This window comes from Ochlerotatus camptorhynchus, unplaced genomic scaffold (assembly GCF_037179485.1).
Source record: "Ochlerotatus camptorhynchus isolate MF236.1 unplaced genomic scaffold, CSIRO-AGI_Acam_v1.1 ptg000232l, whole genome shotgun sequence".
Taxonomy (NCBI): Eukaryota; Metazoa; Arthropoda; class Insecta; order Diptera; family Culicidae; genus Ochlerotatus; species Ochlerotatus camptorhynchus.
In genome coordinates this window covers 8,030,298-8,043,954 of record NW_027040722.1, presented here as the reverse complement: position 1 = coordinate 8,043,954, position 13,657 = coordinate 8,030,298, and the positions used below count along the sequence as shown (strand labels likewise).

The window sequence follows — 13,657 nt, the reverse complement described above, 5'->3', positions numbered from 1 at the left end:
TGGCTCAGCTCTGGTACTCTCTTCGGTCCCAAGCTAATCGATGCACCCCTCAAAACATAGGAAAATCCATGAACCCCTCATTTTATCTGTCAAACTTTCATAGCGAATCAAAACATGCAGTTGAATTAAATGTTGTGCTCGAGGGACACGCACTAGCCTTTCAATACAACGTAGCCTGCTGACCAAATATTTAAAATCTTCCCGCATAAACAATAACCATGAGAAGTGCCTAACAACCAATTCGGGATATCATCCCAACTTTATGTGGTATGGACGTACCATCTATAATATCGTAAGTGCATAGTACCCGTTTATTAAGGCCCAAACGCAATGTGGGCGGAAGCGGAACGGAAACGGAAAGTTTGACAGTTGTCACAAATGACATCAAGATGCCTAACCGAAGTCGATTTGGATCTAACTAGTTTTCAATCCGACAAGTAGGCTTACTCAGATCGGGCTTTTCCGCTGCCGTTGCCGTTCCGCTTCCGCCGTCATTGCGCTTGGGCCTTTAGGGTTGCCATTACTGCATTCATTACTTTCAATACACTCTTAATTCAACAAATAACTTTTATTATTGGCAAAATTTAATATTTTAATTATTTTCAATACATTTATATTATTTTTCATTACATGAATAATCGTTAATTATCTGTTGATTACTTTCAACACCGCTAAAAGCTTTTAAATTCAAATTATTACTGTCTTCAAAGTATTCATGACAGTCGCATGACACTTTCCTACATTGTCTGTCAAAATTTGTCATACTTTATCATGTTTTGAAAAAAATTAAGCCAATTATGAAAATTGGAAGGTACGAATAACAAAGTTCATGGAATTGCATCGCCTGACCCCTTGCATAAAACATCGCCTGGAATCGTTGCGCCTTTTGTAAACAAACACAGCAAAAGTCGCGAATCTCGCTCTTCGATACCAGTAAGCTCTCACGCACACCAAATAAAACCACCAAAGAATAAACTGCACACAATGAGAACATAGAATTTCTCTGCCTCGCACACACGCACACCACTAACATCGTAGCAGCGTCGCTACAAAGAGACAGAGCGCAAAAAGCATCTATGCTACTGCCTTGTTTTATGCTGCGCTGCGAGCGATTTCGATGTGCTTCGCCTTTCGGTTTGGCTTTTCCGTCTCGCTAGATCAGAACGTCGCGTCCACTCGAGAAGAGCGAATGTGTTTTTTCCGTTGTTTGTCGTCGCCGTCGTCTGCCGTCGCCGTTTTTTCCAACATCTCATTACATATTGTATTGTGTGTATCAGAGCTACTCCGTCGTGTGTTATACACAGGAGCCTGTTTTTTTCTCCTAGTTATACTTTGTTGTGCAGTTTTGTTAGTCCCAGAAGCATAGAAAGAGCAGCATAGCTAACAACACGCGCGGAGTTCACAAGAAGTTTTGGAAGAGTGCGGAAATCGCGCACAGGAAAAGAGAGGAAGAAGAAAATTATCGTGAGTGAAGGAGTTCTACGTTCCTTTTTTTTTTGTGTTTCATTATCCTCCCGGTTTGGAGAGTTCTGTGGTGTGCGAACCCAAGGGAACTAGCTATCAGGAGTGATTATAATGCGTTCATTTTGTGATTGAATTGGAATTTCCACTGTTACAAAGCTACAGTGTTTCGTTTTCGGTTTGCCTGTGTTTATTGCCTGGAAGCAGAACAGTATAAACGAGAGATTATTCTCAGAAAAGCGGAAAGGAAAACGGAACATAATAATCGATTACAAAACAACGTTTGCAGATCTCGAAAGATAATCTCGCTGGAATTGGTTTGTGATTTTTCATTTTCTTCCCACCCTCCTATTATTGTATAATACAAAATGTCTGTAATCAAATGGGCAACCTTTTAGAAGGGAAACAAAACATAAGTTTTGGAGAAAACAGTTCCAAAATCGAGAGTAGTCATTAATCGGTGGAAGAGGTAGTCATTTTTTTTTTGGTTGGATGTCTGTGTCGCTTGACGCAGAATGTTTTGGCGAATTGATTTTTCTCCTACAACAAGAGAATTCGTTCTCGGTTTTTTTCCTTTGCTTCTTTCAACATTTAGAGTTTCTCGCATATTTTTTCCTTATTCAACTTTTTTTTTCCTGTCGAACGAACGGTGGTGGTCGTCGCCTACTATTCTGCTCTATGCTTTGCCCGAAGCCCGATGGATGGCATTTATGTGTTAACTAACTGGCTCGAAGGGTTGCCAGAAACGATCATTTTGATTGTTTTTGCATCGTATCTACGCAAGCAGATAGCATTTCCCTAGTGTGATGTTTAAACATTATTAACTCTTCGATCACCAAACCAAAATCAGACTTTTCAGTGCTTTTGTCATATCTTCGGTAATTTTGGAAGGATTTCTGATGTTTTTATCTTGTTGGAAAGTATAATGGTTCTCCTTTCGTATGGTTTAATTGGTTTTGTTAACGGGTAACCTGCGCAGTACGATAAGGATTAAACTTAGACGCAGAGCATGTTTACGACGGCGCTTATATTCCATGAACACTTGCTGGGTAGCTTTAGATGAGTTTTAGAAGATTTTTTTAAAAATAAGTTAGCTTTACTAGATTAACAACCACAAATACTTCATCGACCAAACAATATTCACAGCATGCGGAGCTGTAAACTTGTCTTTTCATGTGAGTTAATTTTTGAACTTTTTATACAGTTAACTCTCTCCAACTCTAAGGAAATGGATGGAACTCAAAGCTACTTCGACCACTTTTCGATACAAATTTCCAGAGATCCCTTAATGAAAACTATTATCGAAATACCGTAAAGTGCCATAATTCTGCGCACCTAATTCCTAATTCTGTGTAGTTTTGAAAAATTCAAAAATATTTATAAATTGAGTTCTTTAATTTAGACAAATTTACCGGTTTTTAAAATACTAACTTTAGTTTAGTTTATTATCAGCTCGCTCCCATACAAAGTGTCACCGAGTACCAGTGTATCAAAATTGATGAAATTTTGGATTCCGGTTCCGTTTTAATGAAGATTACGAATATGTATTAACCTCAAGCGCCTTAAAGAACCCAATTGTGGTCATTTGAATTGCATTGAACATTAGCGGGGAATAAGGAGTTGCCCAGAATTATGGCACTTTTCGGTAGTCTCAAAATGCAGTGAAAAATCCCCAATTTCTTTTGACTTCCTTCAGAAGCTTCTTTTAACTACCTACAGTAATTTCTTTCTATTTACCTTGAAAGATTCTTCAGATATGCACCGGAAGTTTCTTCAGACTTCTCCTTCTTCTGACAGTGTATTCTGTCTTCCACTGAAAGTGCCTTCCGACTACGCCCGGAAATGTGTTCTGACTTTTCCCAGGAAGGCTCTACCAATTTCCCCTGGAAGTTTCATCCATGTTTCCGTGGAAGGTAGTTACGGTTGCTTCTTCCGACATCTATGTGATTTTTTTCCAGAACTTTTCCGGAAAAATCAATAGATTTATCCTGGAAGCTACTTCTGACTTCCCCCAGAAGTCGAAAATCTCTTCGGACGCCCTTTGGAAACTTCTATATGCTTTCACTAAAAGCTTCTTCCGACTAGCTCCGAAAGCACTTTCACTTTTCCTGGATGTTTATTTCCTGACAGATTCTGTTAGCTTATCCAGCATGTTTTCTCAAGCTTTTCCCGGGAGTATATTTCAACCATATACTAAAACGCATCAATTTACTCTAAAAGTAAGGATCACGCCAGTTACTGTTAAAATCACCAGCAAGTACATTTAATTTATCAGTATCTAAGAATATCTCGAGGTAGATCTCTTGAATTTAAATGAAATGTTGGTTACTAGAATATGTAGAATGATATAATACCCCATAACTACGCCAGGTTTGTTAAATTTGGTGGAAAGGTAGCTGAGAACCCGATCTTACAAATATGTGCTACCCACACAAGCAGGTAAATGCGAAACCTATACGGCACTTTCAATCAAATTTCATTAATTTTGGACTTTGTTGAGCTGTTGTTTTCAGCTGAAAATTACATCTTCAAACTCAACCTCTTGTATTCAACCCAAGGGGTAAGTCACTCAGCTCATTGTGCCGAAATTAGATTGGGCACAGCTTGGGCACATCCATCAGCATACCTTCGACATATCTTCGGCACACCTTCGGCCCAATCTCGTAGACATTGGATTGTTGTAAATAAAATGGGAGCACGGCTGGGCAACTGTCATTGAAGTTGTTCACAACATTACGTGCTGTTTGACTGTATATTCAGGAACATCCTCTAATTGAATATACCACTCACACCAGCAGTTCACTTATAGATCTAAATACGAAATGTAGGTTCTAGATGGAGCTCATGAGGAAGAGGCAGTTAATCAGATAATGCTGCAACTCACTCACACTGCAGATAATTCAAATAATGCTGCAACTCACACAAAACAAACTACAGAAGTCTATTCATCATCCTCTATAGTCGGTCTCCAACAATATTCCCCACAGGTTCCGGCCGCTGATAGACCGTTGCTTTTCAGCGAACGAAAGGCTAGGTTTCTGTTCTACCTTTAAGGCATTAGAATGCCCTTAAACACAAGACTTCTATTATCCTTTGAACACAAAACACCAAAATTTCGCACACCCGCCACTTCCCGCGTCATCCTCAAACCGATTTATCCTTGCGATTTCAAACCAAAACATTCAAGGTGTCAGAAATACCGGGTTACCGGGATGGATATTTTACAAATAATCGCAGCTTGCGCTATGACTGGCACAATCGGCACACATGCGGCACACTGACAAAAAAAAATTACCCAAGATTGTTGTGTGGAGTGTACCCATAAGTTCTTTGAAGTTGACTCATAACAGTTCTAGACATAGCCTGTATCGTCTCTGTAGTTGAACCGTAAGGCCTCTGAAGTTCAGCCAATAAATATCTATAGATTTCTCATAAGGTACTTGAAGTTGATTCATATGACCTATAGACTTAGCCCGTTCGCCTGAGTTGGCCCATCTGATTCCGGTAAAATTTAATTGTAAGGTTCTAAGGGTGACCAGTGCCTCTTGATTAGCTCCCAAGAGCTCTGAACTTTAACCAAAACGCCTCTGAAGATGACAAAAAAAAATATCTTGAGCTGATACTTGAGTTAACTAAATTTGATTCATAAAACCTGTGAAGTTGTCTCACAAAGTCTCTAGAGTTATCTCATAGGCCTTGTCTAATTATCCCGTAAGGTTTTCCATGTCTGGATTCAAGGGGCTGAAGCAATGATTTTAAATCACTGTAGTCAAGCTTGAAGCCTCCAAAGTTGAATGACAAGACCTCTAGGCTGAGCCGATCGTTGGAGTTGATTCATAATACTGCCAATGTTTCCACAAAGGCCTCTGGGCTTTATAATTGGAATTTTACCCATAAGGTCTTTAGATTTCGACTGTTGTGTATCTGAACTAGTCTTGAAAGGAATTAAGGTCATCCCATAAGGCCTATACAGCTATACGGCATACATATAAGATTTCTGAAGTCAATCCAAAAGGTCTCTGGAGATATCCGGAGTTGATCCATAAGGATCCAAGAAACAACTGCAATTGCATTGAAACCAGACTAAATTTGGCTTATACTACAGGCTAATTTTAGACAGGGTGTCTACTACATTGAAAAACCTGGAATATCTGAAAAACCGGGTATCCTCAGGGAATTTTATTTTTCCTGGAAAAACCTGGAATTTTGAAATTCTCGTAAGATTTTCCATACATTTTAAAATACAACCATTGTCGCCGGAAGCCAAAGAAAATGCATCCACTGATTTTTTAGAAGTATTTGTTACGCTTCAAAGATGAAAATGTTACAATGTTTAGTTAAATACTAGGTACTGCGGAGTCGATCGACTTTATTTCGCAAGCCAAAGGAAAACTGCTTGAAAATTTTCTCATGTTTAAAACTGTGTTGCTCTTTCTCAGTTGATTCCCGCCAAAAATTTTGAGCCAGGAGTGCTCGAGCCCCCATGACTCTATCAAAATTTGATTACATACAAGATTCGACAAAATATGTTTTACTGCAATTGAAAACTCAAGTGAATCAAACTACGCTGGTTTTCATACTTTCATCATGTTGGAGGCGAACCAGCCCCAGGCTGAAAGCCTCCCTAATAAAGATAAATCAATCAATCAATACTTTCATCACTGAGCCTGTTTGTTTATATCTTTGAGCTTGAAATAAAAAATGTGTTTTAAAAAAATATGGATCATTTTTATGAGATTACCATGCTTTACGATAGATAAGAACAGTAACTGCATTTATTGCTTCTGCATGTTTGGCTCCCGCTGGACAGTTCACACTGGCTCCCATGTGACATCCACATTAAATCAAGCTGAACATTGCATTAAGTCCTAAGTAACATTGATCGAATCTCTTCGTCGACTTTCTGTTTCGTTAATAACTTGAGCACATAACCGTTTCTTGTTGTGTTTGTCGTATTAGATGCTAGATAAAAGCTTATTTTACCGATATGTGTACTGAAAATACCTGGCAATGTCTTTACATGGCCGTGGGAATACAAACAGAAAGTCGACAAAGAGAATCTGTCAATGTTACTTAGGACCTAATGCAATGTTCAGCTTGAAATGAGTCCGCAGTACCCAGGTTTAATATTGAAAACTGTATTTGAAATGCAAATCTTACAAAAATCTTACAAATAGGCGTCCAGAGATTGAGGTTATGCTGTTGGAAATTCTGTTTCTCAATTGATGTGAATGATTGAGATCTTCAAATTTCAATGTAAAATCAAGCTATTATGATTTTTTTATTAAAAATTTACGTAGAGGAAAAACAATGCGAGGTCACACTCAATCAACGCGTTTATTTTCTTAATTTTGACAGCTCTATCAGTTCTTAGCGGCTAGCGTCTACTCATTCCCGCAGGGCTTCTACAGTCGCCAGGGTTGCCGATTCAGCTGCTGTAGAGACAACCAACTTTATCTTCCTCATTATTCACTTTTACTCTTTGAATATAATAATTCCGGAGTGATTTTATCTTCAAAAACAACATATATTCTGAAACATAAATGGTTTTCAAGGGTTCTGAATCATGAATTATTTCTACAAATTTTAATATTTTTTGAGGACCTAATAATATCATACTTGGAGAAATTTTCAAGAATCTGGAACGAAAATAATGATCGAAGTCGTCGGAAGTTGAATGTTTTCTAAGGAACCAGATTTTTAAAAAAAGGCATTGCCTAAGTTTCTCAGCTTATGGACTTTAATGAATGCCATTTGATGAGAATTTTCAAGGAACTGTAGGGAAAAGGAATTCACAAGAGAGTTCCAAGGGATGAATTGTTAGGAAAACTTGAAGTGAAATCTGAAGGATTCCTTTCAAGTTAGTTCTGTTAAACACGATATTAAAAGTAAGGTAAAACGTAAGGAGAATTCCAATGTAGTTCTGATTATATCCCAAAGGAATCCTGAGTGGGATTCATTCGAAAAAATCCAACACAACTCTGAGGAGGATTCCAAATTCCAAGAGAGTTCTGTCTAAAGGATTTGTAAGGAGAGCTCCAAGGTAGTTGTGTCTAGAATTCCAATAGAAGAAGGAGAATCCAAAAGGAATTTTGGAACACATTCAGTGATTATTTTGATGATGATTCCAAAGGAACTCTAAGAATTTTACGGAAAGTTTAAAGGAAATGTCCAACAATGTTTTGAGGTAAATTTCAAAGGAATAGTTAGGAGAGTTTCAAGGCTATTCCTGTAATTATTTTAAGAGAAATCAAAGAAGAGTTCCTAGGAATTCTTGGGACCATTTCAATGAATTTACGGGATAGCTCAGAGAGAATTCTGAGTTGAATTTAGAGGAAATTCCGAAGATAATTTCATGGGAATTTCAGGAGATCTTTAGTGAATACTAAGAGGAGTTTATTTCAGCAGAATTATTTTGGATTACCTTGGTAATACAGCGAACCTAATTAGGAATTTAAAGCGAACAGTGGAGTGAATCATAGAGCCTTCTGGAGATAATTTGTAGAGTATTATGGAGCAAATTTTATGGGAATACCAGAGAGTACTCTGAGGAAATTTTAAAATGATTCTAAGGAAATTGTTGAGAAAATCCTAAAGACGTCCTGCCCGATGAATTCCAAGAGTATCGACAAAGACAACAACAACAAAAAATCAACGCTCATCTTAGAGCGCGATGCAACAAACTTCTGTTTGAAAGACTGATCTATGTATTGGGCTGGATGAAGGAATGAAGATTGATTTTACAAGCTCCTTTGATATTGTGAGCTGAGCTAGAGTTGACTCGACACACAAATGGTTCCGTTGCACATCGTTTTCTTATAAAGAGAAAGTGTAGCTTGCTATTTCTCTTTACTCATCACCGATGGCAGACACGAAGCTACTGCTGCCAGCAGTGACGGTTGTTTCGGGTTGCGTTCGGATGTAAAGCAAAAATCATGAAACTCAAACTCACCACGGTTTAGTTAGAATTGTCTTCATTCCTTTATTTAACGTCGGTCTCTGTTCCGCAATCTAGTGCCAATCACCGACGGACATCGATTGCCATCCATTGACGGCAATCGAATGTGCAGGAAGGCAGCTTCCACACCTGCGTAGGATATCGCACCCATTCAACACACATGGGCCGGGACCAACGGCTTTACTTCCCTTCCGAAGGAAGACGTGACCAGAGATTTTTATGCCTCAGAAAAATTCCACCGACCTCGGTTGGGATTGAACCCAGACCTAGTTAGAATTGTAGCTGGTCAGTTTTGTTAGCTTGATACTCGTAGCTACGCAGCTATTTCCTTGTTGATTTTTATCTACGAAAATCAAGCGTGATTTTGGGCATTGGTGAGATTTGATTTTTTTAAAAATATTTTCTCAACATTGGTTGTAGCAATGCTCGATTTTACCGTATTTAACCTTGTGGCTTCATTGGTTTATACATTAGGTTAAATGTATATCGCACAACCGATAACATTTCCAAACAGCCGGGAAAATCCTGAAAATTGCAAATTATTGCTGTTTGCTGGTCATCAATGTACAACTTAATCAAAAGGAAATTATTCAAATCACTTATAAAACTACTCATAGGAGATTCTATATAGGAATTCAATGTAATTTTCCATGGCAAAAAATGGAGCTTATTTTAATATCGAATCGTATTTCTATTTCTGAGAGCATTTAAATGTCACTATTGGTTAGTTATTTACGATTTAAAAGTAACTATTCGGTCACTATTTCCGTAATTTTAGTCACTACTATTATATCGCAGCCGCACCAGAGCTTAGTTTAAGTTAAACAGTGGAAAAAGGGCAAATAAAACTGCGTTAAAAAAGGGTTGGGTTTGGGTGTAATATAGGGGAAATGTATGTAATGTCGGCCTAAGTGTCCCTAATTTGGGCCCATACATAAATTCAGCAATCGACTAAATTTTCAATAGCAACCAAAAATATCCATTAGTACCGTCCCAATGACGCGTTCATCTAGATAAAATTGATCAATAGCAGATTTTTAGCGATGGGCCCAATGTTAGATCCATAGGCCAACATTAGAGCCATTTCCCCTATTTATTTCATAGCATGAAATTTTGTATGGCTCGTGGATAATTGTCAACCCTCCCCCCGCCCCCTAAACTGTCTAAGTAGTTTATGAAGAGCCCCTAATATGTATCAAGAAAAAAGACTACACACATTTTGGTATATTCAGCGAGTCAGCCATTATGTCCCGCTTTCACGCAAAATAATTTTTATTGAAATGAGTATCATTGAACTTCATTCAAGGTGAAATAATGCCATTCAACATTTATTTCCTGCCAACACTGCGTTCGGTCTGCGTTCGATTCGACCGGAGAGCGTGGTTGCTACAACACAAACACATAGAAACGGGCAGCTGCAGTTAGCGAGAGGATTAAAAGCTGCTGTTGCTGTTGTTGTTCTTGTTGTTGCTGGCTGCTGGCATGAAATTCTGTCAGCGGTGGATACGCGCGGTGGCGGCAGATGTGCGACAGACGCACGCATACATCGAAAACCGCGTTGCTTCGCTCGGTGTTTTTCTCCATCGTCCGTACGTACCTACGAATGCACGGAATGAAAGAACAAACTGCGAATCCTGCTGGCTTTTATGATGAAGACGATAATGATTGTCGTTGAATCGAGAGCAGCATCCGAAGAGAAGATGAGATGAGGAGTTCACGGGTGAGAGGCGGTGAAAGGAAGATGAATGGGAATGTTTGTTTTTGTTCGGAATTTTCGAAGCTTGCCGTTTTCCGTGCACTGCTACTGCTGCTGATGTTGCCGCTGTTGTTGTTATTGATTCCATTCAAGGAAATTAATTGGAATTTTTAAGTTGATGATCTATTATCAGCTGTGGATTTTTTTTACAAGATACATTTATAGCAATTCATACAGAAGCCTTTTATGATCTTGTTTAGTCGATTGAAGTGCATGATTGAGGAGCAATTTTCTCAAAGTTTGTAGATTTTGGATAGGGTGTTTCGTTGTGAGATCCTTATTCTCGTAACCATTTCGAAACTTAAAGAGCACAAATATCAGCTTCCTCGAAAGGTACCACATTCAAACTGGTACTTCACGTTTGATGTACTGCCGCAAACATGAAGTAGCAATTTCAGGTGACATGGGGCGTTAATTTCCGAGATTTGTGTAATTGAAAATTCTAAGTGGAAGTGCATGTATAGCCTATGGGGTGGATATTTGTGAACTCCACGAGGATTCACCTTAATGTACGTACGAACCGGCTCTACCCCATAGACCTCTCTGGCGTTTAGGGGTGAGCTCCTTGGACACCCTGACGTATTTTGGCGTGATGACTGCAAGAAATGTGCAATAATGGGTTTTTTTTTTTAGACACAGTGACGTCATATGGCAAATGTCAGAGAAGTTTATTGTGCATAATGGCTATTTGCGGGGCCGCATTTCAGGGGACCAACCTGTGCACCAACTTTCAAAACCTAGTTTGTGGCCATATTACACTGAAATTTGATGCAAAGTGGTGAGAAACTAGTTTCAGTGACTCTACGTTTTGCAACCGAATATAAATATGCAGTGGCTTCCCGTAACCTCTTTTTTTTACATGTGCACCAACTTTTATAACCAGATTTAATGCCATATTCATACTCGAATCGGTTGAAAAATACACTTAATCTTCTAATTTACTCAATATCTATCCATTGCAAGCAATATTTTGATAATTGTTTATGTGTTAAGGGTTGGTGCACAGGTAGATTGAGATTAAGGAAACGCCACTGAATATGACCATAAATCAGGTTATCAAAATTGGTGCACAGGTAAAAAAGGTGAGGTCACTGCTCTCAGCCAATCGACCCAAAGTTATGCCAATAAATCTGGAGTATTTGAAATATCTATCTAAAAAGTGTCCGTACAACTGTCAATCAATCATTGAACATTGCTTCTCTTCTTTTTAAACGATACGAGGTATTATTACTCGGAATATTTAAAACAAAGTAACCCTAAAAAGTGGTGTTAAATTTGGGCTTGATTTTAGGGACCAGTAACTACTGTTCAGTAACTTTAAAAATTAAATGCATTTAGATAATTGTAGTAGAATAAATCATGCATTGTAAAAGATTTGCAAATCATGCAAAATGCCTCTGCAGGGTAAATTACTTAATGTATGAAATAATAACAACTTATACATTTTAAGCTTGTTTGGTAAATTTCGATACCCTCAAGAACTACATCTTCTTCTTGTTCTTCCCCGCATTTCAAGCTTTTGCTAATCGCATATTAGCTTATTGCGAGCTCTCAACATAGTGCTCTAGATACACTTCCACAGTTATTAATTGAGAGCTTTCAATGCCTGTTCCATTTTTGCATTGGTATAATTGTGTGGCAAGTACAATAATACCCAGGGAAGTCGAGAAATTTTCCAACCCGAAAAATTCCTAGACCGGACCGGGAATCGAACCCAGCCACCCCCATCATGGTCATGCTTTGTAGCTGTGCCTTTACCGACAGAGCTAAGGGAAGCCCCAATGAAGCACAGGGTCCTCCCGAATTTATTGAGTTAGAAAGATTTGAACAAAGTTTGCGGTAATTGTTTGTCATTATGAGTTTGTAAACCTAAAGAAATCATAATAGCACCTCGCAGATGTCACTTAGTTATTGTATGCTTCCCATAAACTGTTTTAATTTAATATTAATTTGATTATAAATAAATCAGCCCCGAACTTGTTCAGTTGAACCGCATTTCAATATATTATTACACAACCTCCATCGAAAAGAGGCTTTGTGGTTGTCGTTCTCGTCATGTGGTGGGTTGATGCCTGCTTGCTATGTGTAGCAACCAGCCACAAGCCGAAACTTTATGTCCGACTCCGACCTCCTCCGGAGGCGAATGCTGTAACAAACATGAAGAGAGAATTGAAATATCGTAACTTTTCATTCTTTGTGCCGGAGAGCGGAACGCAAAAGCCATCGTCCGTCCGGTGGCCGGGCCGTTCTGGGCCGACCAACCGAATGAGCAAGAACGTCAGAGCTTCCACGAAAACATAGCATAATGATGAATTTTATGAGAAATATGCTTTTTTATTACGCTCGATCATTTTCGACCCCTTTCATCCGGCAGTTATACGCCACGATATTCGGTTTGCCGCTTTCAAGCGGAAAGAACGTTTTTTGGCCATTTTTTCTCCATTTACTGGAGGTTGTTAAATTCTATTAGCAACCCATTTCGCGCTTCCCTTGTGGAGCTAATTCCCCAATTGAAATTCGATCCGGGCAGTGCAGCAAAGCTCTAAGAATCGCTCATTTGCTACGGCTTTCCCGCTTCAGTTTAGTGGTTTTTTTCTATTTCATAACAGCGATGCTTCAAGATTCAAAATAAGGGTGAGCCACGTTAATTAACGCGAGAGTATCAGATTCCGAGTTGCAAGACATTAAATAAAAACTGAGCTTTGTGTTTTCTCGAGCAGTCGAGAGTCGTGACGCGTGACGTCTACGGGTGCTAATCTCGCGGCCAACCACCGCCATTCGTTCGTTCAAAGATTAATCAATTTTGAATTTAGCAAATCACGCGCCCTACGGGCGGTGCCGCCGTACTTCATGCAGCAGTTCTCTGTCGTATTCTGTGAGTCGAGTTATTCCTAATCTTTCTCATTCATCGTCAAGATGGTGCAATAGGACCACTGAAGGAAAAAGAACATTAGAAAAGATTTTCAAAAAGAAGGCTGGCAAAATCGGGTAATTACTGTAGTCGAAATATACAGCCGACTACGATTGTTCGACTCGCAGAATCAGGCACCGCCTCAGAGAAGTGACTCTTGCTTGGGGTCTCCTCCGCCATTAATGCATTAATTCAATACCTAAGAGTCAGTGGGAGAAAATCACAGCGAACGCCTTTTGTTTTTCTTTATATACTACATCACTGTGTCGCACATCTACTAGTTATAGTTGTTCAGAGAACGCATAGTTGGGTGTTGTTGTTGTTGCGCTGGTTCGGTGTGGTGGAGCTCTCCTTCTCCGGGCGGGCTCCAGATTACATCTATAGATGGTTCTTTCCCAACCACTTGTGGTCGTATTAAGGCATTCTTGATGGTGCGCAATACATACACACTTAAACACGACGTGTAGCGCAAAGAATGCTGGATTGGGGCGAACGCGGGTAGATTAGTAAATCGGAGGTTGTTGTGTGTATTATACCGAGATCAACTGGATACTTGTCGTAGGTATAGAAA

General features: G+C 39.1%; 1 protein-coding gene across 3 annotated transcripts in view; it reads left to right on the top strand.

Moving 5' to 3' along the window:
* The first annotated feature begins 1,146 nt into the window (after positions 1 to 1,146).
* msi (musashi) overlaps positions 1,147 to 13,657 on the top strand; it is a 169,526-nt gene continuing 157,015 nt past the window's right edge. For all 3 annotated transcript variants that reach the window (XM_065225671.1, XM_065225670.1, XM_065225672.1), the window contains exon 1: positions 1,147 to 1,778. The gene's annotated coding sequence lies outside the window, so the exon portion shown is untranslated. The remainder of the gene's footprint in view (positions 1,779 to 13,657) is intronic.